The sequence below is a fragment of the Lycium ferocissimum genome, chromosome 12 (genome assembly GCF_029784015.1).
Source record: "Lycium ferocissimum isolate CSIRO_LF1 chromosome 12, AGI_CSIRO_Lferr_CH_V1, whole genome shotgun sequence".
Taxonomy (NCBI): Eukaryota; Viridiplantae; Streptophyta; class Magnoliopsida; order Solanales; family Solanaceae; genus Lycium; species Lycium ferocissimum.
The window spans coordinates 44,128,042-44,150,666 of NC_081353.1; the positions used below are offsets into that span (position 1 = coordinate 44,128,042).

Genomic DNA, 22,625 nt, shown 5'->3' on the forward strand with positions numbered 1-22,625 from the left:
TTTTATTTTAGCAACCAATGGTAGAATAGCAGTTGTATGGAAATTGTTCTTTTATTCCATTTGTCATAGAGCATAAGAATTTTGTATAAATACACACTCAGTGGGATGAAATAAACATCAAGTAAATTTCCACAAATTAGTCTCCTTTTATGTTTTTCTACAACATTCCATAAAAGTCATAACTAAATGTCACTACTTATTTGCCGATACTTATTTAATTGCCAGAAAATTCCCAACATTAAAATTTTTGACATCTGAGTCAAGTGTAAAATATACATCCATAAATAATTATATGCTGACATTTACATGACTTATTCATAAAAACTGGTCATAATCTAAATTTCTTGTAGTGAAAGATTAAACAACAATGATTGCGACTTTGCGAGTCATTTTATTGGTATTAAATTGCAGCGCTGACTTTCTACAACAGTTAGTGGAATTTTGTATTTCCACCTGTTCTTTAAACTATATATTATTCCACTTGTGAAGAAAAAATTGATTGAAATTAACGAGGATGGGAAAAATGTGGGTTTTAGTCAACATAGTTTTCTAATTGAAACATTTTGATTATAAAAAATTAAATAATTGAATTTGGTCATCCATATGCCAACGGCCTTTCCTAAGATGGAAAAGTTATTGAAAAAAGTACTCCAACTAGAATAAATTTCTCCATTAATCAAAAGTAATGAATAGATAAGTATTCCCCTTATTTAGACGAATAGTTCATTTTTATAATAAAACAAGAAGTTAAAAAAAGGAAGTTTGATGTGAAATAATCTGGTGACGTTGTTTTATATTTTTCTAAATTAGGTCTAAATTAAAAGTAGAGCTGTTTTTGGTTTAGTGTGTCATGGTCTAGTTAGCTTTGTCTTGTCCAACTGTAAATACTCGTTTAGTCAAACTTTCGAAAAATTAGAGGTGCCTTTTCTCAAAACTGAAATAGACTTAACTAATTTGTAAATTAGGTGTTGGCTAAACTTAGAGGAAGCGTACTCTCTTTGTATCAATTTAGGTGAAGAAATTCTGAATACGAGGGACAAAATACTTAATTTTGACTATAAACTCGAGTATATTTTTTTTTATATTTTAAAATAAAATTTTCATATCTGAAATTTTTTCTAAATTATATAAAAAGTAGAGCTGTTTTTTGGTTTATTATGTCTAAATTCTGTAATTACTGTTTAGTCAAACGAAAATACCAAAAACTAATGATTCAACATATTTAAGAAAACATATTGAGAAATTAAAGCAAAAAAAAAAAAAAAAAAAAATCCAAACAGTAACAACTTCAAATAAAACTAAACAGAGAGAGCACAAGTGACTATTTTCACGATTCACACCTCCCAAATGAAAGTCGATAACTTCCAAATAGTAATGTATTACAGAATTTAGAGCAACATCAGAAATTTCTAAGTAGAAATGGAATGAAAAACAACATTATTTTGTACAAAAAAAACCAAAAATCCCCTTTATATCCCCATAACCATCAATGTAATAAATAAATCAAACAGACTCAGTATGTGTTGTTGTGATCATCTCAGTTTCTTGACTTTTATTCTTCTGCTTCTTTGCTTGTTTGTACTCTCCATAAACATATGAGACAAAACCCCAAAGAGAAAGAAAAAGAGAAAGTCCTTTTTCACCTAAAAATTTCTCATTAAAGAAAATCACGGCTAATACTTCAATGACTGGGAGTAAAACTGCAAGCAAAACCCCAGACATCAAAGAAGAAGAACAGTAAATAACTCCAATAGCACCCACGTAAAAGCATTGCTAAATAATGGCACTCCATACTAGCACTGTATAATATCTAGCTTCTCCCAAGTTATATTGTTTTGCCTCCCTTGATATTGCCTGAAAATTTTCAATTACTATATTTTAGTGGTGATCTTAAAAAAAGAATCTCTAAATCTAATTTAACGGTCCTGCATGTCTAACTGTAAGGTATTGTCCGCTTTAGGCATAGGCTGCACGAATTTGTTCCTTGGGTTTTAACTCAAAAGACGCTTCAACATTTGATTGAGATAATAGTCAAAATACCCCCCAACGTTTGACCAAAAAACAATTTACCGAATTTGCGGGGGTTTGCACCCCCGGACAAATTTTTTGCAAAAATGGTTTTTGCGATGTGGCGATCTAATCATGCCAACCCCCAAATATTAAATGGCGGTTGTCCACAAAAGCCCACGTGCCACGTGTTTAATTTTGCCCCATTTTTATTAATTTCCCCCTTCCTCCATCCATCTACTCTTCTTCAAAAAAAAAAAAAAAAAAAATCTCTCAATTTTCCATACTCCATTTTTATTAAGGATACATAAAAATGCATACCCAATTCTCCTTCATCTTCATCAACATTATCATCATCATCATCATCATCTTCACTAAGTTGAAAAAAAAAATCACACCAACTTGCTCAAATCTAATCCAAACAAACCCAAATGTGAAAGGAAGCTTCCTAACACCAAATAGAACAAAGTTCATCCATTAATTTGATTAAACAAAAAAAGAATTTTTTGGGGTAGTCTTTAAATTTTTGCCTCATGACGTTGTTTTAAATTTTTTCTTCATATTTGTGGTCTTTAAGTTTTGCCCTTAGCTTGGATAATTTTTTGGGTTTAACCCCGCTCAAGCATAAAATAAAGAAATAATTTCGAGGCGTTTTATGTCTTCTCCAAATAACTTCCTTAAGGAAAAACTAAAGTTATCTTGAGGGGGCATAACTTTTCCTCAAGACATAGTTTAGTTATGCCTTAAATTAAGGAACTATGCCTTAAAAAGCGGTACTTTTAATTAAGGCATAACGTAAAAAGTTGCCTTAACTAAAAGTGTGACTTGAAAAGTTTAAAAAAAAAAAGACTTAACTAATTTGTCAATTAGTATTGCCTTATGGGGAAAAAACTTTTCCTTAAGGAATTATGCCTTATGCCGACTTTTAATTAAGGCATAACCAAAAGTATGCCTTAACTAAAAGTTAAAAAAAAAAAAAAATTAATTTTAACTATAAAGGAAAAACTAAATTTTTTTATATTTTAAAATAAAATTAGTTTTGCCTTATGGGGTAAAATTTTTACAAGGAACTATGCCTTATGGGGCATACTTTTAATTAAGGCATAACCAAAGTATGCCTTAAAAAACATGTGCCTTGAAAAGTTTAAAAAAAAAAAAAAAAAAATCTCAAGGCAAAGCCCCTCTTTAATAACTTCCAAGGAAAAACTAAAGTTATGCAGAGATAACTTTTCCTCAAGGCATAATTTAGTTTTGCCTTATGGGGTAAAATTTTTTCTTAAGGAACTATGCCTTATGGGGCATACTTTTAAATAAGCATAACCAAAAGTATGCCTTAACTAAAAGTGTGCCTTTAAAAGAAAAAAAAAAAAAAAAAATTCTCAAGGCAAAGAAATTTCTAAGTAGAAATGAAATGAAACTAAAGTTAACATTATTCCTTGTAGGCATAATTTAGTTTTGCCTTATGGGGCAAAATTTTTCCTTAAGGAACTATGCCTTATGGGGTATACTTTTAATTATCAAAAGTATGCCTTAACTAAAACCATGAATGTTAAAAAAAAAAAAAAATGTCTCAGGCACTCAGTATGTGTTGTTTGATTTTCTTAAGTTTCTTGTATCGGACTTTTATTCTTCTGCTTATCTTGCGAAATTATTTTTTTATTTTATGCGAACGGGGGTTCGAGACAGAACCTCGGGTATCCAAGGGCAAGAACTTAAAGAAAGACAAAATGAGGGGCAAAATTTAAAGACCACCCAAAAGAAGGGCAATCCGTGCAAAAAATTGTTAAACAATCAAAATTTTAGAAACCCATTTAGTGTTCTTCATAGCTTTCTCCAAATTCTTAGCAATGGAGTTTAATTTTCTCCCCAAATCAACTCAAAGAATTAGTGCTTAAATAACTCCAACCAAGCAACAAATAGCAACTCCAAACAAGCATTGCCAAATCGCGATTTTCTTTAACAAGATTAGATTTTTCATCCTTATTTTTTTCCGTATTTTCCTTTTTCTTTCTTCCCATTTTTCATTTTTTTCTTGATTTTCGTTTATGGTGGAAAGTTGTTCTTTAACAAGTTGTTCGGAATCATATGTGGATTTTCTTCGGTTGAGATTTTCGTTTATAATGGATATTATTTTGACAACAAAAAATGGGGATGGATATTAAATAGGGTGAAGATGAAGATGAAGTAGCCTAAAAATGGAGGGAGTTCAAATTTTAACTTGGCATCATATGTGGCGCTTAGTTGGCGTCCAAAACTATAAGATTTTTAAAGGCCGTCACGCGCCCTTGGGCACATGTATTCACGCATGCGCCACATTAGCAAAAAAGGGCCATTTTGCTACTGAAAAAATTTGTCCAGGGGGGTAATAGCCGCAAAGGATCGGTGTGTAGTTGGCATTTTGGTCAAACGTTGGGGGGTATTTTGACTATTATCCCACAGTTGATTCTGAACTCATTTTTATAAGGTCTATTAACTTTTACCTCTCGTTTCGATGTGAGATTCTCCTATTTCAAAGGTTTGCCCTCAGTCATGGCCGTCAAATCTAAAAACAAATCAGTACTTGCTTCGTCCCATTTGTGTATTATTGTATTTGACTGGACATAAAGTATAATTTTTGTAATGTAGTTAAAAATAAGTCAAAGATATTTATGTATTTACATATCATCTTATTAAAAAAAAATTAAAATATTATTTCTAAATATAAAAAAGTACCCAGAGGATCTGATAAGCACTATTTGGTTGAAAGGTTCTACACATTTTTTTTTTCTTAACACATTTTTTAGACAAAGACTATCCGTTTTTTTTTCTTTGCTGATGAATGATGATAAACCTTTATCAGAATTAGGCAAATCTTTATGGATCCAGCAGTACCCCATTTTTCATCTACTTATGACACTATGCAAACAATTTAATACAACGTTATTCCTGTTTTCATCTACGTATGATATGTGCAAATTTAATACCACGCAAAATGCATGTCACCCCATTTTGACGTATAAATCGGCCCTATCTAACTAAGAAAACGTATTCCCGACTAAAAAGTCTTCATCCCTCTATGTGGGGATATGAATAACTTTGGGTTTCGAGCGAGATATATATTTATCAATAAAATCCTACTGACAAAGTGAAATCACAATGAAAATAAAAGAATTCCAGATCTCAGAAAGAGAAGCTTGGTAAATTTAAAGGCCTTATGGAATCTAATTAAGAACGATAGCGAAGGAGATATATTACTCGCCAATTTTAATGTATGTGGTCTTATTTCGTTTTAATCTGTTTTTAAAAAATAACCTCTTTGTAAATTTAGAAATAATTTATTTTAAATTTTCTACTTTACACTTAATGCAGGAGCGGAGCTACAACTTTCGGTAGAGGTGTTTGGATGAATTTTAGTGGCTTTTGCTTAGGCCATTTATGTGTATTAGGAAATTCATTAAAAATATATAGATATTTAAATATCAGTACCGTATCTAAAACGAGCTATAGATTTGATGGGAAGTTTGAAACTTCTAAACTTGAAATCGTGCCTCTGCAACTTACTTAACGAGAAGTTTTATAGCCACATAAACATTATATATGGCATGTTTAACACTATAAATTTCAATAATTTTTGCGTTCAGTCAAATAAGTTCATGTAAATATACCTGAAAATCCTTATTGGCGATCACTCCAACGGTGCAAAAAGCAGTAGCAGCAAAACACATGACTAACTGAATCTCCAACACCAATGTAGCAGTAAGGGCTTGTTTTGCCTTCATGTAAGTCAACTCAATACAAGGCAAAATGAGTCCATACAAAGCTGCAGCCAAAAGTGTCATAACAAAACCAACAATATACTCTCCACTTGTCACACCCTCCGGACAATCACCGTTCGCACGAATACCCAATAAAACCACGCCAACTGTCAACACAACCACCGCATTAATAGAATACGACGTGAACTTCAGCTTCACTATGAAGAAAGCGCCTATTGCTGTGAAGGCAAGTTGAGCAGAGATAAGAAGTGAAGAAGTTGACACGGGGAGTTTTGACCTATGAATAGCAAAAATCATCAAAGTCCAAGGGCAATGCCAATGATGAATGCTGCAACGAAAACTCTAGGCGTAATGAAATAAAACGGGGGAGTGAAATATATACTTACCAATGTCCTTTAGGGTGTTGTCTGACCGCCCGACTGCTTCTGCATCATTCGATAGTGAATAAATCAAACCTCTCAATATAATAGCAATCTCGTTTGTTTGTATCCTTTTTTTTTCCCCCCTGTTATAGCTACTAATTGGTTGTGATAAACCTATGACAATATTGACACTTAAATAATATTAGATGGTTGTTATAGACATAAATTACCTCCAAAAATAAAAAAATTCAACTTTTATTTTCTAAAAAAAGAAAGAGTAACGGAGGTGTTCGAAGGTAGGCACAAGCTAAGATTTTGCTCGTAGTGTAATGGTATAAGCCTACCTGACTGTGAGACCGATTGGTCGAATAGAGAGGAAAGTCGGTCATAGTGATGCGGGAAACCCATGTGGAAGGGCTCTCGCTCAACGGATCAAGAATACGGTGAGGATAATAGGTTGATGACTCCCGTCGATATGATAGGGTGATTTACCTTACTAGTCACATATACATGCCCTAAAGATTTACTGTCCGGTCTAGTATTAGATGCCGTTGTCCCTTTCCTCTTCACGCAATAGCACACTCCGAAGCAAGCTGGTAGTAGCCAAGGTCTGGTCTTCTCTTGATCCATCTGAATCACACTCTTATTGATCCAATGGCCAAGAAATACGACTTTCATGAGTACTGTTTCACGTACAATCTTTATTCCTGCTACACCTGGAACACTATACTTAGGGTTTCAAACCTCTAGTGAGTGACTATAAACGATTATATATGTTACCAATCAAATAGAATTGGTAGATTGATTTGGTTATTATGAAATTATAAATGCATAGATATTTAGTAAGGTTGTTATACAAAATGTATTTTACAAATACCATACAGTTATAATGATGGTTATTGTTGTTATAGGTAAAAAGTTGTTATAGATGCTAAAATATAGCATAAAAAATCGATCGCAAAGAAAACTTGTATGTTATAGTGAAACAAACGTTGTTCCAGGGGATAATTGTTATGGAGAGGTGTGACTTCAAATTATGTAATGAGAGTTAATAACATGTAATTTCAAAAATATGATGCATTTCCCAGCACAAATGCAGAATATTCAACATACTAATTACAGCAGTATTAGCATCTTATGATTCACAAGGGAAGGATATAACAATTAAAGAATACAAGAGCAAATGAGTACTTAATGCAAGAGCAAATGAGTACTTTGTCATGAAATTGCAGCGTTGAATTTCTAGAAAAACTAGTACTATTGCCGACCATAGCCTGTGCCGTGTAAATAGCCTCACGGCCCATGCTACTAATTCACATGCACAGTCAATCTTTCGATAATAGCTTTCGGATTTTTATTTTTTTTTTGCTTAGCGAAATAATATTGTAGAGAATATATAATATAACATAATTAATATGAAATCGATTAAAAAACTTTGACTGTTATAGTAAAATGTTATTATATATAGATGACCGTCATTGAGGTTTGATGGATAATTTTGCATTTAAACTATAACTAGTTTTACTTGTGAAATGAACACTTTTTTTTTTTTTTTTTTTTTTTTTTTTTTTTGTTGCAGTTCCAAAGGATGGAACAAAACGTGGGGTTTCTTTTAGGTAACTTTGTTCGAATTAACTAATTATGACATCTGGCCAACAAATAAAAGTTTTTTCATATAGTGTCCAGATTCCAGAACATGGACCTTAATTAATAAGAAACTTGAAAACATAGTGTAAGAACAGCTAGCTTAATTAAATGTAGCCAACTACAATGGAAGAAAACAACTAATACAAGATGGAGTATAATTTACAAAGTTATCCCGGTCTGTTAAATGTTGTTTGAGAATTGAGTTATATTAAAAAGGATTACTTCTTTAACGTTAAGAATCTAGTTGAAAGTAATTGCTAATTTTAGGCTTGAATTCCTAAAGTGATACTCCCTCTGTTCACTTTTACTTGTCCATTATGGACTTTGCACACCCCTTAATAAATAATAAATGAAGTTCATATTTTACCATGATACCCATATTAATTGGTGTATAATTGTATTGGATTTGGAAAATGATTTAGAATGAATAATTAATGCTAAGGGCAAAACAGGGAAAACAAATTATATTTCTCTTGATATGCGAAAATGGACAAGTAAAAGTGAAAATCTATTTTTAAAATAATGGACAAATAAAAATGAACGGAGGAAGTACTTATTTTGGGATAAATTATTTAAACTAAAGCAACTGTTTAAATGAGACGAGAGAGCACAACCTTCACTAGAAGGAACTTCTAATTCGACGTTAATGAATAAATTAATTATTTTTCTAATATTTTTTTACGTGCGATCCATTGAGATTCAGCTTTTCATAGCTTCAATTCGTTAAAAAGGAGAAAAAATATTTAAAACTATAAATTAGGTTATGCTCGTGGCTCTATTTTCATTCGTAGTATAATATTTAGACCATCTGACTTTTTTAAGGACGCACCCATCTGAAACCAACATATGTGTTTACAACACAATTACACAGTTTTATTTTTTGTTGTCATTGAAAGTACTTATCATGGACTCATGTTCTATGACAGATCAAAATTTCTTGCTTTTGTTTTTCCTTTTTCAGTTCTCCAATTATCTTACTCTGTTCACTACCCAAAAAAAAAAAAAAAAAGGAATCATCGATGGATAAATTATGTAGTTAAACATCAAAATTCGCTGCTAATCCTATTTAGCGACGAATTATCGAAAAAAATTCATCAGCTATGACCAATTTATAAGCGATAGATTTAACGACGAAATTCATAGTTAATTTCAGTTTTTATTATTTTTTATTTTTTATTTTTTATACTGGTGTTTCCAGAAATTCTGTAGTTGATTCCAAATTGCATGACGAGTAAATAATATTTATGTATGAACATAGTATCTTAGTTGCTTCAACGATTTGAGAATTACCTTAATTTGTCATCTTTAGCTCATTAGCTGTCCCATTCTACATTTTCAAGCAAACCTTCTCTAGTCTTGCAATCGTCTTTTCCCACCTTTTTTTTAATAACTGTTTGGGTTTTTAACGGGTCTCCACTGAAATAATATATTAATTTGTCCATGGAGTTTGGACACAAAATATTTGAATTTATCCATATGCAGTCTCCCATTGTTTTTACTTTTTAGGTAGAAAAAAAGAAGAAGAAGAGAACCATCGATGGGTGGCTTATTTTATTAATGAAAATCCCAAAGAAATAATATAAAAGCCTATGGGACATGACAACACCGCAAAAGCAGAGCTGGAGTTGGGATTTGAATTTTATAGATTCTAAATTTTGGAATAATAATATCATGGGTTAGTAATTAGGTTCTGAATTTAACTTTTGCACTATTTAATGAATTTCTTAATACAAATACAAAGTTTGAACTAATGTTACTAGAATCGACTGAATCCGCATATAACCTTCTAGCTCTACCTTGCGTAAAAGTACAATACAACGCGCGAGGAAGAGGATATTTCTATTCAATGAATTTGCGAAAATAAATGTGAGCACACATATAATTTAGATAGCCACATGGTCTTTGGAGCGCTGTCTATATGATTTTTGAGTATGCTCTTTCTCATAACATTAGATTTTGATCACACTCAAAAAGATTAACGTAGCCTTCAACATGTACTTAAAAAAAGATACTTTTTCTAGTCGGTTCAATAAAATTTAAATGAAAAATTAGAGATCGATCACATTGGCTTTTGATTATCTGCATGAATTCTCATTCCTTACACCTCTCCTACTAAAAATAAAACACTCCATTCGTTTCAATTTATTTGTTTGGTGACGCACAGAGTTTAAGAAAGTAAAGAAAGCTTTTGAATCTTATTTTCTTAGACTAAAAATTTGTAGAATGACCAAAATATCCTCTAATCTTGTAGTCTTAGACATGCCATGTGAAAAATTGGAAGAGTTGCTAAAAAAAATGAATTTTTTAAACAGATTATAAAGAAAAAGTGAAACGTTAGACTTTGCACGACTTCTCCGTCTACAATAATTAATCTCGGGACCCCATGAAGTACAACTCTATAAAAAGATGAGGAAGAAGCTTGAAATCAAGGATAAGCTTTCGTCACAAAATATAGATGCAAGAGTTAGAGAAAAGTTGCGTATGCATGAAAATCACATGGTAGGTCAGACAACATAACAATAATGAGTGGTCAGATAACATAACAATAATGTGAATGAGTAATTATGATCTCGTTGTTGACTTATTGAAAGTTCTGAGCAATGTGTTGTCTGTGTAATTTGTAAAAGAGAAAAAGTTGCCTCTGTGAGGGCCTTTGGTTTTTTTTTTTTTTTTTATTATTATTTTGGCTTAAAGCACTTTTTTTATTATTATCTAAACACTACAAAAGTGCTTAAAACTTAAAAGCACCTAAAATAAGTCAATCCAAAACAGGCTCTTATAATGTTCAAGAGCAAATAGTCTGGAAAGTGTTCAGAGCTAGGGAGTTATGAATTATGAGTAAGGAGGTTGAAGAAAGTGAAGCAACATAAGAGTAATGCCATAAACTGATAAACTCTTCAAAGACTAGCTAAGAGGAAATGGATTTTGGGAATTAACGACATATAAATTTTGTTACTAAACAATAATAATTTGCTGCTAATCCTATTTGAAAATTTTACATAAGCTACGGGCAATTTTACGATAAATTAGTGACGAATTTCATAGCTAATTTTTTGTTTTTCTCCATAATATACGAACTATTCTCTATACTACTATTTAAATTTGTATCTGCAACTTATCATCCCTTCTTATGCTATTAAAATCAGTTGAGGTTTTGAAATTGATCAAACTCCATGATAGTTCATGGAGAAATCTTGAAGAAGAAAAAAGAAACAGTTATGCAGTAGAAGAGAGATTGAGTGAAAGTGGAGAAGTAAGAATGTATTCATTCATTGAAAGTGTTAATTCATACAACGTGTGATGCTAGGTATATATAACATATTGATCCTACCTAATCATCAATCATTAACCAACTAACTACCCGAGATTAAGAGGCTAACTAACTAACTAACTTCTTGACAACCATATTTACCTAATTGTTCTTACACTAACTAACTAGCCTACTGCACTGATATACAGTATTAGTATACTTGATATACAATCATTTACATTGTTCAACACTCCCCCTCAAGTTAGGTGTGGTGAAAATGTTAAGTACACCTAATTTGGAGTTCAAATACTGATGTTGCACCTTGGTCAGGCCTTTTGTCAATAAATCTGCAGGCTGATCATTGGTTGATATATCGTGAGGTTGCATCTTCTTTTGCTGAATCTTTTCTCTAATAAAATAGCAGTCTATCTCAATATATTTTGTCCTTTCATGAAACACTGGATAGTTGCTATTTGGATAGCTGACTTGCTGTCACTTAGTATGTTAACAAGCAAATGTAATTTCCACTTCAAGTTCACTTAACTATCCAAGTAGCCAAGTAAGTTCTGAGACAATTAGGGTTATACTTCTGTATTCAGCCTCAGCTGAACTTTTGGAGATTGTAGTTTGTTTCTTGGACTTTCAAGATACTTGAGAGTTCCCTTGTTTGATAAGAAAACCAGATACTAACCTTCTAGTACGAGCAGAAGAATCCCAGTCTGCATCACAAAATGCAGTAACAGGTTTGACTGGTTTGCTAAAAATAAGTATACCTTGACCAGGCTGAGATTTAATGTATCTAACAATCCTCAAAGCTGCTTCCATATGAGATTTCTTAGGTTGCTGCAAGTACTAGCTTAGTGTTTGTACACTAAAAGCTATGTCTGGCCTAGTTACAGTTAACTAGAGCAATTTTCCTATCAATCTCTGTTAGATACTGATGTCTGTTAATACTGATCCTCAGATGAAGTGTTGCACTCTGTATGATCATCATATTCTTTAGTTGTTAACTTGACCTTTATGTCAATAGGTGTATTAGCAGGCTTGACTGCTGACAGTCCAAGTTTTGAGATCAACTCTAAGGAATAATTTCTTCGATGAGTGAGTAAGCCTTAATTTGATCTGGAAAATTCTATTCTAAGAAAAAACTTCAACTCCCCCAGATCCTTCATCTTGAATACTTGCTGTAGAGATTGTTTAGTTTGCTCAATAATGTTCAAACTATCTCCTATAACTAACATGTCATCAACATATACTAGTACCATCACAGTTCCCTTTTCTGTTTTCTGCTCAAATAGAGAGTGATCATGTTGACTTTGTTTGAACTTAAGATTTAGCAAGGCCTCAGTTAACTTTGTTTTCCATTGTCTAGGGGCCTATTTCAATCCATATAGGGATTTGATGATTCTACAGATTGGTTTATGCTCCCCCTGACTCACAAATCCATGTAAATCTCATCATATATAGAGATTACTTAGTAAAAATGCATTGTACACATCCATTTGGTGGATGTGCCATTGCCTAGAAACTACAATAACTAAGATTGTTCTAACTGTAACCATCTTGATTACAGGATTAAATATCTCTTGGTAGTTAATGCTTTCTTGATGACTGTAGCCTTTTGCAACAAGTCTTGCTTTGTATCTTTCAACCTCTTAATTAGCCTTGTATTTTACTTTGTAAATCCATTTGCAGCCTGTAGGTTTCTTTCTTATAGGTGGATTAACTATTTTCCAAGTATTGCTACTTTGTAATGCTTCTATCTCAGCTGGCATTGCTTCTATCCATTTTGGATCCTTTGCTGCTTCTGAGTAATTTCTTGGTTCTGTAATAGAAGAGAAAGCAGATAAATAGGCTTGATATTTGGAAGAAATGTTATCATAAGTGATAAGATCCGGCTTGTGGAAGACACGGATTCAAACAAATTCGCGGAAACTAAAGATAGATTAGAAATCAAAGATGAGAAGTGAAAAAATTGGGATGAGAAATAGAAAGATAGAGTAAGACCTAATTAGTAAAGGAATTATAGGCAAACTTAGGTATATGAAACCTAAACCCTCCTAATCGATTCCTACTAACGAACCTATAATATTTGATAATCAACCAAGAGTAATCCAAATGAATCCACAAATGAACCACTCAATTAAAAATCAATGGAAAAGGGTTTCATAGCCAACAATGGAATCCACCATGATTAACTATTACTAATCACTAGATTAGCACTAATTCTACCAAACAAACCATCACTCAATTTAGAGTATTCATCTCAATTCAACATAATCTAAGTAATGAAATAACTAAGTGTAGTATTTATACTACTATGCTAAAGAAGACTAGGCTAGCTATTACAAAATACCCTTAATGAAGTAAGAGCCTTATTTGGTAGTCTTCTTTAGGGATGATGACTTGATTTTAAAGAATAGCCTCTTTGCATTGCTACCACCATTGGTCCCCTCCATCTCATCTTCACTCCACACGACCAAGCAATCATCCACACCTCATATGCTCTCCTATGAAGCTCCTCAAAGGTCTCCAACGCCTCATTTTGCATCATCATGGCCTGTAAGGCTTGGAGTTCCTTGCTTGGCCTTGGTGAAGGATCTTGAATCATATGTGCTCCTCGGGATCGTATCAATAAGACACAAAGTTAGAGATAGCAAATGGTGTATCCTGATGAAGTTGAGTTAGTGAAATGAAATCCTTCATCCAAATAAGAGCTTTTTTAGCTTTTCCTGATTGCCTAGTAAGCTGAACTGGTTTACACTCTCTATTTTCTAGGTGTGATGACTGATTCTACTCCATTTGAGTCATAGGAGCATTCATGATTAGCATGGTTGCTTCTAATACTTGTGATGATGTTGTTTGATCTCTTTGGCCATAGATATCACTCAACACTTCATGAGTTGCATCTGTCTTGTGTGATTCAGTTGTACCTACATCAGTAATTGTATTAGTAGGATTGCCATGATTTATTGTGAATTCTTCACTGGTCATGTCATCTAGTTGTTTGAATATCTTAGGTGTGGAATTATAATTCTTTTGCTTGAATGGAAATTCGGACTCATTGAATATGACATCTCTATTAACAAAGAATAGTTTTTCATATAGATCATATAATATGCACACTTTTTGCATCTCATAATAGCCCATGAGCACAGAAGGTTTAGTTCTAGATTGCTTTTTGTCAGTTTGATTGTTAGTTTTAGCAAAACACAGACATCCAATTACTCTGATATGTGCTAAAAATGGGCTCCTTTTGTGTAGTTTCTCATAAGGAGATGGGTGATTAACAAAAGATGGCAATCTATTTATGATATAGATAGCATCAAAAACACAGTATCCCCAAAATTTTATAGGTATATTAGCTTGAAATTTGAGTGCCCTTGTGACTTCTAGAATGTGTCTGCGTTTTTTTTCAACAACTCCATTTTGCTGTGGAGAATAGACACAAGTTCTTTGATGGATAATATCTAGATTCTTAAATAGGGTACTGCATATGTCATTTACAAATACAGTCCCATTATCAGTTCTGCATATCTTCACAATCTTGTTAAACTGTGTTTTAGCATATGTTAAGAAATACTGAGTTATAACACATACATCAGATTTCAATCTTAGTAATCTAAGTCAATCTTGTATAGTCATCAAAAATTTTAAGAAAGTACGTATATCCATCAACAGTAAGAATCTTATATGGACTTCAAACATCCATATGCACAAGGTCAAAACAACTAGTACTCTTAATGCTACTAGAAGGAAATGGAAATCTAACTTGCTTAGCACAAGGACAAACTGAACATTTATTAAGAACAATTGATATACTATCTACTCTATTAGGCAGTAACTTGTTAAGAACATTAGATAATACATGTCTAAATCTTTGACGCCAAAGACTGATATCAGAAGGACTAATTATAGGTATAGCTTGAACAGTAGTTTTAGCAGCCAAATTTACTTCAATTGATTGAGTTCAGAATTTTGATTGGTTTGATTTACTAGTATGTAGAGGCCATCCTCCACTCTACCAATCTCCTTCATCTTCCCTTGAGAGATACTGAAATACACAAAAATCAGGATAGAACAATGCAACACTTCTCAGTTCCCTAGTTATTTTGGACACTGACATTAAGTTGTACTTGAATTGAGGTAAAACAAATACATTATTCAGAGTACTTTTAGGTGATATAGAAATTTTTCCAATATGTGTCACTAATGCTATGTCACCATTTGGTAAGAACACCTTATTTGGATTAAATAGTTTTTTTGTAGTGAATTTATCAAGCAGTTTGGTATCAGAAACCATATGGTTTGTAGCACCAGTGTCTATAATCCATTTGGCTATTTCTGATACTAAACATGCACTACTTATACCTGTACTTTTACCTGTTATGTCATCACAATCAGTACTAGCTTTAGCTACATTTGCACTTGCTTAAGAATAGCCACCAGTCCTGTTCAACATTTGCAGGATCTGCTTATACTGTTTTTTTGTGAAGACACAAGCTCAAGGCTGGTTCATGTTGGGCATTTGATTCATAGCATTTTGCTCCTGCCTCTTGTTACGGTTCACTTTTATGTGAGTAAGGCATAAAAGTTACTACGAAGTTGTTGGTGCTCCAATTGGATTTTAGTAATTGTTAGAGTCGCCATCTATTATGGAAAACTAGGAAAACCGGGTTTAAAGATTTTTCAAAATAAGTAAAAATCTTTTTAGACCAAAGTTCGAGGTAAGGGTTCTGGTGATCCCCTAGGGAAGGTTTTACGCACCCTAGTATTAAAGATCTGTAGAATACGGTTGACCTACGAGCTTCAATGTGTGATTTAACTGTATTTATTTGTTTAAAAAGTGTTTAACTTTCCGCAAAAATGTCATTCTTGTCCATATCATAATTTAAAAAAAAAAAAAAAAAAATAGGCAAAAAGTCCCCTTATAAAAGGGGTTTTTGGGTTTGAAAAATCCACATAAGTATTCAACTCACTTTATTGTCGGACTAGGATACATTCGGAATTTCTCCCAAATAGAGTCGCTACTATTCTAGTCCTAATAAGATGAGTTTAGTTCTTACGGTTTTTTTTAATTTTTTATGTAAGAAAGTATGGAGTATCTTATTAAGTCCAAGTTTTATCACTTTTCTTGAAGCCCATAACGTCAAGCCATATTCCAAGTCCAAAGTCCATCATATCTCAATTTGGTCAAAAACAACCTTCTTATTTCATCCGTGTAATGTTGGGCTTCCAGGCCCAAAGTCCCTTTTCAGAAAATGTATCCAAGTAAGAAGTTCAAGTGATCTGGATTTAGTGTCGGGCTTCCAGGCCCAATTTTTTTTTTTTTTTTTTTTTTTTTTTTTTTTTTTTTTTGGCTCTTGGTTCTCAATCCCCTGGCCAAAATATCTCCATCCTTTGGCCCAAATAATCTCCAAATTCTTTTTAAATCCAAGTGAAAGAAGCAGCCCGTTTTTTATCCCAAATAAGACCGAAATCTCAACTTTACCCAAACCAAGATTTTCTCAAAGTATTCCGAGCGTTCGCTATAAAAATAAAACAATCTCACCATTTAAACAATATTTAGGCTACTTCTCAAATTTATTATTTGTAAGCAGTCCAGTTCCATCAGTGGGCTTAAGGCCCAAAAAATAGTCCAATTACTTCAAGATAATATTTTTCACAAAAAGGGACGGAAGGCCCAAATCTCTTTACCGCTTGAATCCACTTTGAAATCATTTTGCCTTTATGAAAACATCAGTCCGCTTTTTAAACTTAGCTAAAATTGGATTAGTTTTCATTTTTGTGCAAAGATTTAAATTGTTCGAATTTTTGAAAGAAAATGTCTAGGCGATTTTCCTAAAACTCTAAATGTTGTCCTAAGTTCTAACATCCATAAGGGTTCCAATATTCAAGTGTTGTTTATATATATATATATATATATATATACATACATAATGCAAAGTAATGTAGATTTCGACTGATGGGCCTACTCAAGCCCACCAGTGTCATTTTTACTCTTGACTGGGCCTTCAACATATTAGCTTCCATTTCTACCCCATCGGACTCGATAAAAGAAGGTAGTTGGGCATCTAGCCCAACAGGTTTCATGCAAGGATATGACCCAAACAAGGTTGTTTCATGCAACAAAGAAGAAAGGGAAATATAGATTAGAGAGTATCATAAAAAAATAAAAAAATAAAAATTGATGTAATAAATACATATAAGTCGTGTAATTCTAAAAATATACTTCATTTAATGAAATAGAAACTCGACTGAACATACACACCCACATGGACTGAAAGCAGCAAAGAAGTAGGCCCAAAAATGCAAATAATTGTAGGCTTATAATTTAAAAGCCCACATAAATTTAAACAGCACCGAAACAGGCCCAATATCATTTTCTTGAACAAAACAAGTAATGCCACACCAATAAATATACACAACTATCAGCCAATATACCATGGATATACACACCCATGGAGATACCAAAACAGCCCAATAAGGAAAGCTTGCACCCTCTTGTTCCTGATGCCGCACAAGATTCAAGGAGTTTCCAGGAACTCCAGGCATGGCAGACACCAGGGAAGGCTCAAGCTTAATCCCTAAGTGCTATTTTTGCCTCTCCATTTATGTATTAAGCTCATAGTATATAGGAGAGGAGGTGTATATCTAATGGTGACAACAAGCGCCCCCCTAACAAGCTATCTATGTACATATCTAACAGATTTAACATTGACATCAAGTTTGAATAATTTTGTCACACAGCCAAGACAAAGTAAAAAAAAAAAAAAAATCCATAATCACACAGACACAGAACCAGTATGCACAGTCTATACACAGTATCAATACTTGATCAAATTTCAGGAAGACATTTTCCAGGTAAGCACACACAAAAGAGGTTTAACAGTCATGCAATGACACAAGCACTACACATCATCAACCAAGTTTTAAAAAGAAAAAAAAGGTAAAGATATACACTTATATACTGGGTATACCACTTTATATACACTGGAGTGTATATGAAGCTAGATATACCTTCTATGTCAAATGTATATCTCATAGATTCAGAAAAAAATTTCCAAATCAAAGTGGGCAAGAAAGAAGTGCAAGAGGACTAAGATGTTTAACTCATGCTTCAGGTAAATGTAGGAATAAAATAGAAGAAACACACACCACATCTAAGTATGGGTTTTGACATCAAATAAAATGAAGTAGTCCCTACAGATCCTCTATTTCATTTACTTGCTTCAAACATACTCTCACACCAAATTTGGAGTCAAGCAGTCACATTAATTGGCACATAATGAAAAAAGAAGATGAAGAGAAACAGGTTAAACTCAAGTTCCTCTTTGACACATTTTAGAGTTATGACACGAGACCAACAACAGAACCAAACAAGCATAAACCTTATAACTTGGCATAAGATGATTTAGGAAAAAAAACATACAGGGGTTTTGGGCATTACCCAGTTAAGCCACAAATTCATTTTAATCTCAAAAGATTCAGTTCAGGTCCAGTAAACATGACGTTCATTTCTTTTTACCCTCAAACGCATTTTTAAGACAGAGTTTGATTCAAAACAACACATAGCATAGAGGAGACAGTCCCGTGCCTCAGAGTATGGGTCACAAATGATTAAGTTAAAGCATGAACAAGTATGGGCATTTGCCTATAGTCAATCACAAATACAAATTGGTTCAAAATCAAGGAGGTGGTTTGGTACATCAGTTCTTGCTGCCAACAAACCAATTCAATATACACATAGATTAGAAAGCTAAGTCCAACATTCTAAATGAACAACCACCACATACAATCAACATTGCCCTCATACACATATCAATCATGCTAGGCATGACTTTGCCCATATAAACTCAATGTAACTTCACCAAACAACACAACAAGAGACCACACAGATTCAACTCAGAGAATAAGCAAGGACATGATGATTCTCAATGCAAAGGTTTTAGAGGCATATAGGCATATTATTAGTTTAACCTTAGGCACTTAGTCCACAAAAGATTTGAGTTATGCAGAAGTAGGAAAACCCAGCATTTTAGGTGAAGAAAATGATTTAAAACTGGCTAGCATTTGATCATCAGAGTTATTCTCCTTTGTCTTGCTATCAGGATCCCCCTAACATGATACATGAACCATACAAGATTTGGATAGGATTACACAATACATTTAAAGGGCAAGGAACAAAAGTCAAAACATGTAAGCAGGTCAAACTACTAAGTATTAACTAAGGCAGAGGGACATTACTCATCTAGTATAACTGCCACACAAGCACACTTAAACACATTAAGCTACTACACAAAAGCACACTTAACTGAGGTAGATTAAACCAAACAAGATATGACCAACATTCATGAGTAGGAAATTAAATGCAAATAATCAACAAGACAACTTAAGCATGATGAAACTAACTGTGTCAATATACTTGGTAAGCTTCTAAATCATAGTGGAACATAGCAATAGACCAACATCATTATTAGTAAATTTTAAGTCCATAATTTAACCTAGATGCTAACAAACAATCATGCCTTCATACCGGGGCTTAACCAAACTAAAGCAACACTGTAAAGAGCATGCTTGATTTGAACAGGTTAAACTAAACCCTGTTTAATCATAACAGATATATAAGACTAAACTAAGTTGATATACAGGACCAAATGAACTGAATTAAACCATCCCACAAGGATGAGTTTTAACCACTAAGCAAATATTAAGATATATGACATGTTCATTTAACTAACACATAACCAACATACATGTTAAACCAAGCATAATCCATGAAGCTTTATCTAACTAAGATAGATTAAACTAGACTTAACAAGAACTAAACAAACCTTAGACTAGGATTAACATACCATAGCATACTTCAACTATATGAACTAAATTAATAAGCAGAGAAAAACATATTTGACCAGATTAAAACTAATTAACAAACAAAAGCATCTAACATAGATAAATAATCAACTAAGCAGAGTTTGCAGAAAAATAAAGAGAGGGAAGATTACCTGTTCTTAGAGCAGCCTTAAGTCAAGATTTGGACTTGGAGGTCTTCTCCTCCCAAATTAACTCAACCACGAACCCAAAGAGAACAAAGAAGACACAAAATTTTTAAACTAACTAACTCAGAAAAAGTTAAAGGTCTCAATGTTGAAACCCTAGATTTTTTCGAGTTTTTTGTGTATGCAAGTGAAAATTTTCAGATTGCCTCCCTTTGAATAATGAAAAAATGGGGGTCTTATTTATAGAAACCCCGCATCCTTGAAATCCTAGGGTAGCAGATGTGGGACAAATCTCAAATCTGGGATTTCTTCCTCACAATTCAACATCGTAAGGCTTAGATCGAGTCAATAGTACATCAAAGGTCCGATTTTGACCAACAAAACTCAATTCCAAAAGTTTTGCAAGAACCAATCAAATTTCATGATTTCAAACCAATACAAACAAAACCCATTAAGGTTTCAACAGAGTTGACCGTTTGAACAACACAGGAAAGCAAGAGAAAATCATGATAATACCTTGTTTGGATAGTGTATCGACGAAGAGAGAGTAGTACATTAATTGTGTTACCTCAAATGGTCGAACAACACTGTATAAAAGTAAAAGCACAATCGACCCTCCAGACCTCTCGAAATCGATGGATTTCCGACAAAGGTCTGTTTACCCAAAAGTCAACTATTGATCAAACGCTTTTCACTCTAAGGCTATATTTCACATAAGTCATCATAAAATTCGTCCGACTACCTTGGGAACAGTACCACCCATCCCCACGGGTCAAAATCGTACTAACAGGACTCGGAGAAGGGTCAACGAGGATAAATGGGTCAAAACTGCAATAACAACCAAACGGGTCGTTACATACCCGCTCATAATGATTGTAGAGTCTCTCGGGGTTGGTCACATAGTAGTCACATCGAGAAATGGAATGATCCAAGCGAAGAAGAAGTTCATAAGAAAGGGAGCTTGTGTTCCTTTTTGAAATTAACTTTTGGTTATTCCTAACTTCGTGGGGGAAATTATTTTAAAAGTTGAAATTAACTTTTGGTTATTCCTAACTTAGTGGGGGAAATTATTTTAAAAGTTATTCTATAGGAAGTTGCAGAAACAGAAGTTTTGCGATTCCGTAAGGTCAAAGATCCTGATGATAATAAATATGATTATTTTCCAAGTGCTGGTAATTGTCCAAGAAATAGAAAGTCCACTAGAATAAATCTTGTAGAGGACAAGAAAGATAGCTAAGTATAGTAATTAGTGGATTTATGGAAACATGGCAATGTTAGAAATCACATTAATTGGGTCAGATAAGTGGAGAAGAACTATACTTACATAAATGCACGAAGATGATTCATAATTTGTTTCCATATAATTGAGATCACGTTAAGATAATCAATTACAAATAATTTGTTACAGCAAAAATGAACTGGCAACCTGCCATGCTTGGTACAACGGATAAAAGTTACATTGATAGCTTGTTCAAAAAATCAAATGTTGAAAGCACATACACTTTAAATCCTTTGATTTATGATTTTTCACAAGAGATATTAATTGAATATGATATAAGAGATCGATAATGAAATACAATAACCTTTTATAGGATCATTCATTTATATTCATATTGTAACTGATCATAGAAAATCATTTCACCCTTTCCTCTTAATCTGTCAATTCCTTTGCGCATTTTTGAATTTGCATATGAAGACATCACTTGGGTGATTGACAAAGGGCACTAGTGATATATACTGCAGCTACTGTTAGAGGCTGGGTATGCTACAGAAGTTTAGTGGGCCCTTGTCTATTTGTCTTTGAGATAATGATAAAAAAAAACATATCCAAACTATCACTTTTGCGAGTTTCACACTTGTAAAAACACAAAGATGCGCCATGTCCTGTCTAAATATCTCTTCCAAATTCTTCCTCAGTCTGTCTCGACCTCTCTTCAAACCTACCACCGCCAACCTCCCACACCTCTTCACAGGGTATCTGTGCTCCTCCTCTTCACACGTCCGAACAATTTCAGCCTCGCTTCTCGCATATTGTTCACCACGACGGCTACTATCCCTTGCTTCGTACATTTTCACTCCTAATATTGTCTCTTCTAGTTTGCCCGCACATCCTTCTAATTAAGCATCCTCATTTCTATTACCTTCATCTTCTGAACGTGCTAGTTTTTGCCTGACCAACACTCCACCTCGTACAAGATATAGCCGGCCTAACAACCACTCTATAGAACTTACCTTTAAGTCCCGGAGACACTTTCTTATCACATAGGACACCGGATGCGAGCCTCCATTTCATCCATCCCGCTTCAATGTGATGACTGATGTGTGACAGCCTCATTGCTTTCCCCATTTCCTTGAATTATCGACCAAAAATACTTAGCAAAATTTTGCACGTTTTATAATAGAAAAGTGATGATGGTTGCGTGCCCTATAACCAGAAGAAAATGAATTATATAAATTTTGGAGAAGAAATATAAATGCCAACGCAATTTGGACATTGAATGGACATAATTTAGTTCCGTTCACGACACAAAACCCATGGATGTTTCTTTCAGCAATTTCTAGTAAAAGTTGATAACAACTGGTCTTACAAAATGGAGCGTACGAG

General features: G+C 33.4%; 1 pseudogene; it reads right to left on the reverse strand.

Annotated features, from left to right (window-relative positions):
- Window positions 1-1,260: 1,260 nt before the first annotated feature.
- LOC132039353 (purine permease 3-like) lies at window positions 1,261-13,632 on the reverse strand (annotated as a pseudogene).
- Window positions 13,633-22,625: the final 8,993 nt, after the last annotated feature.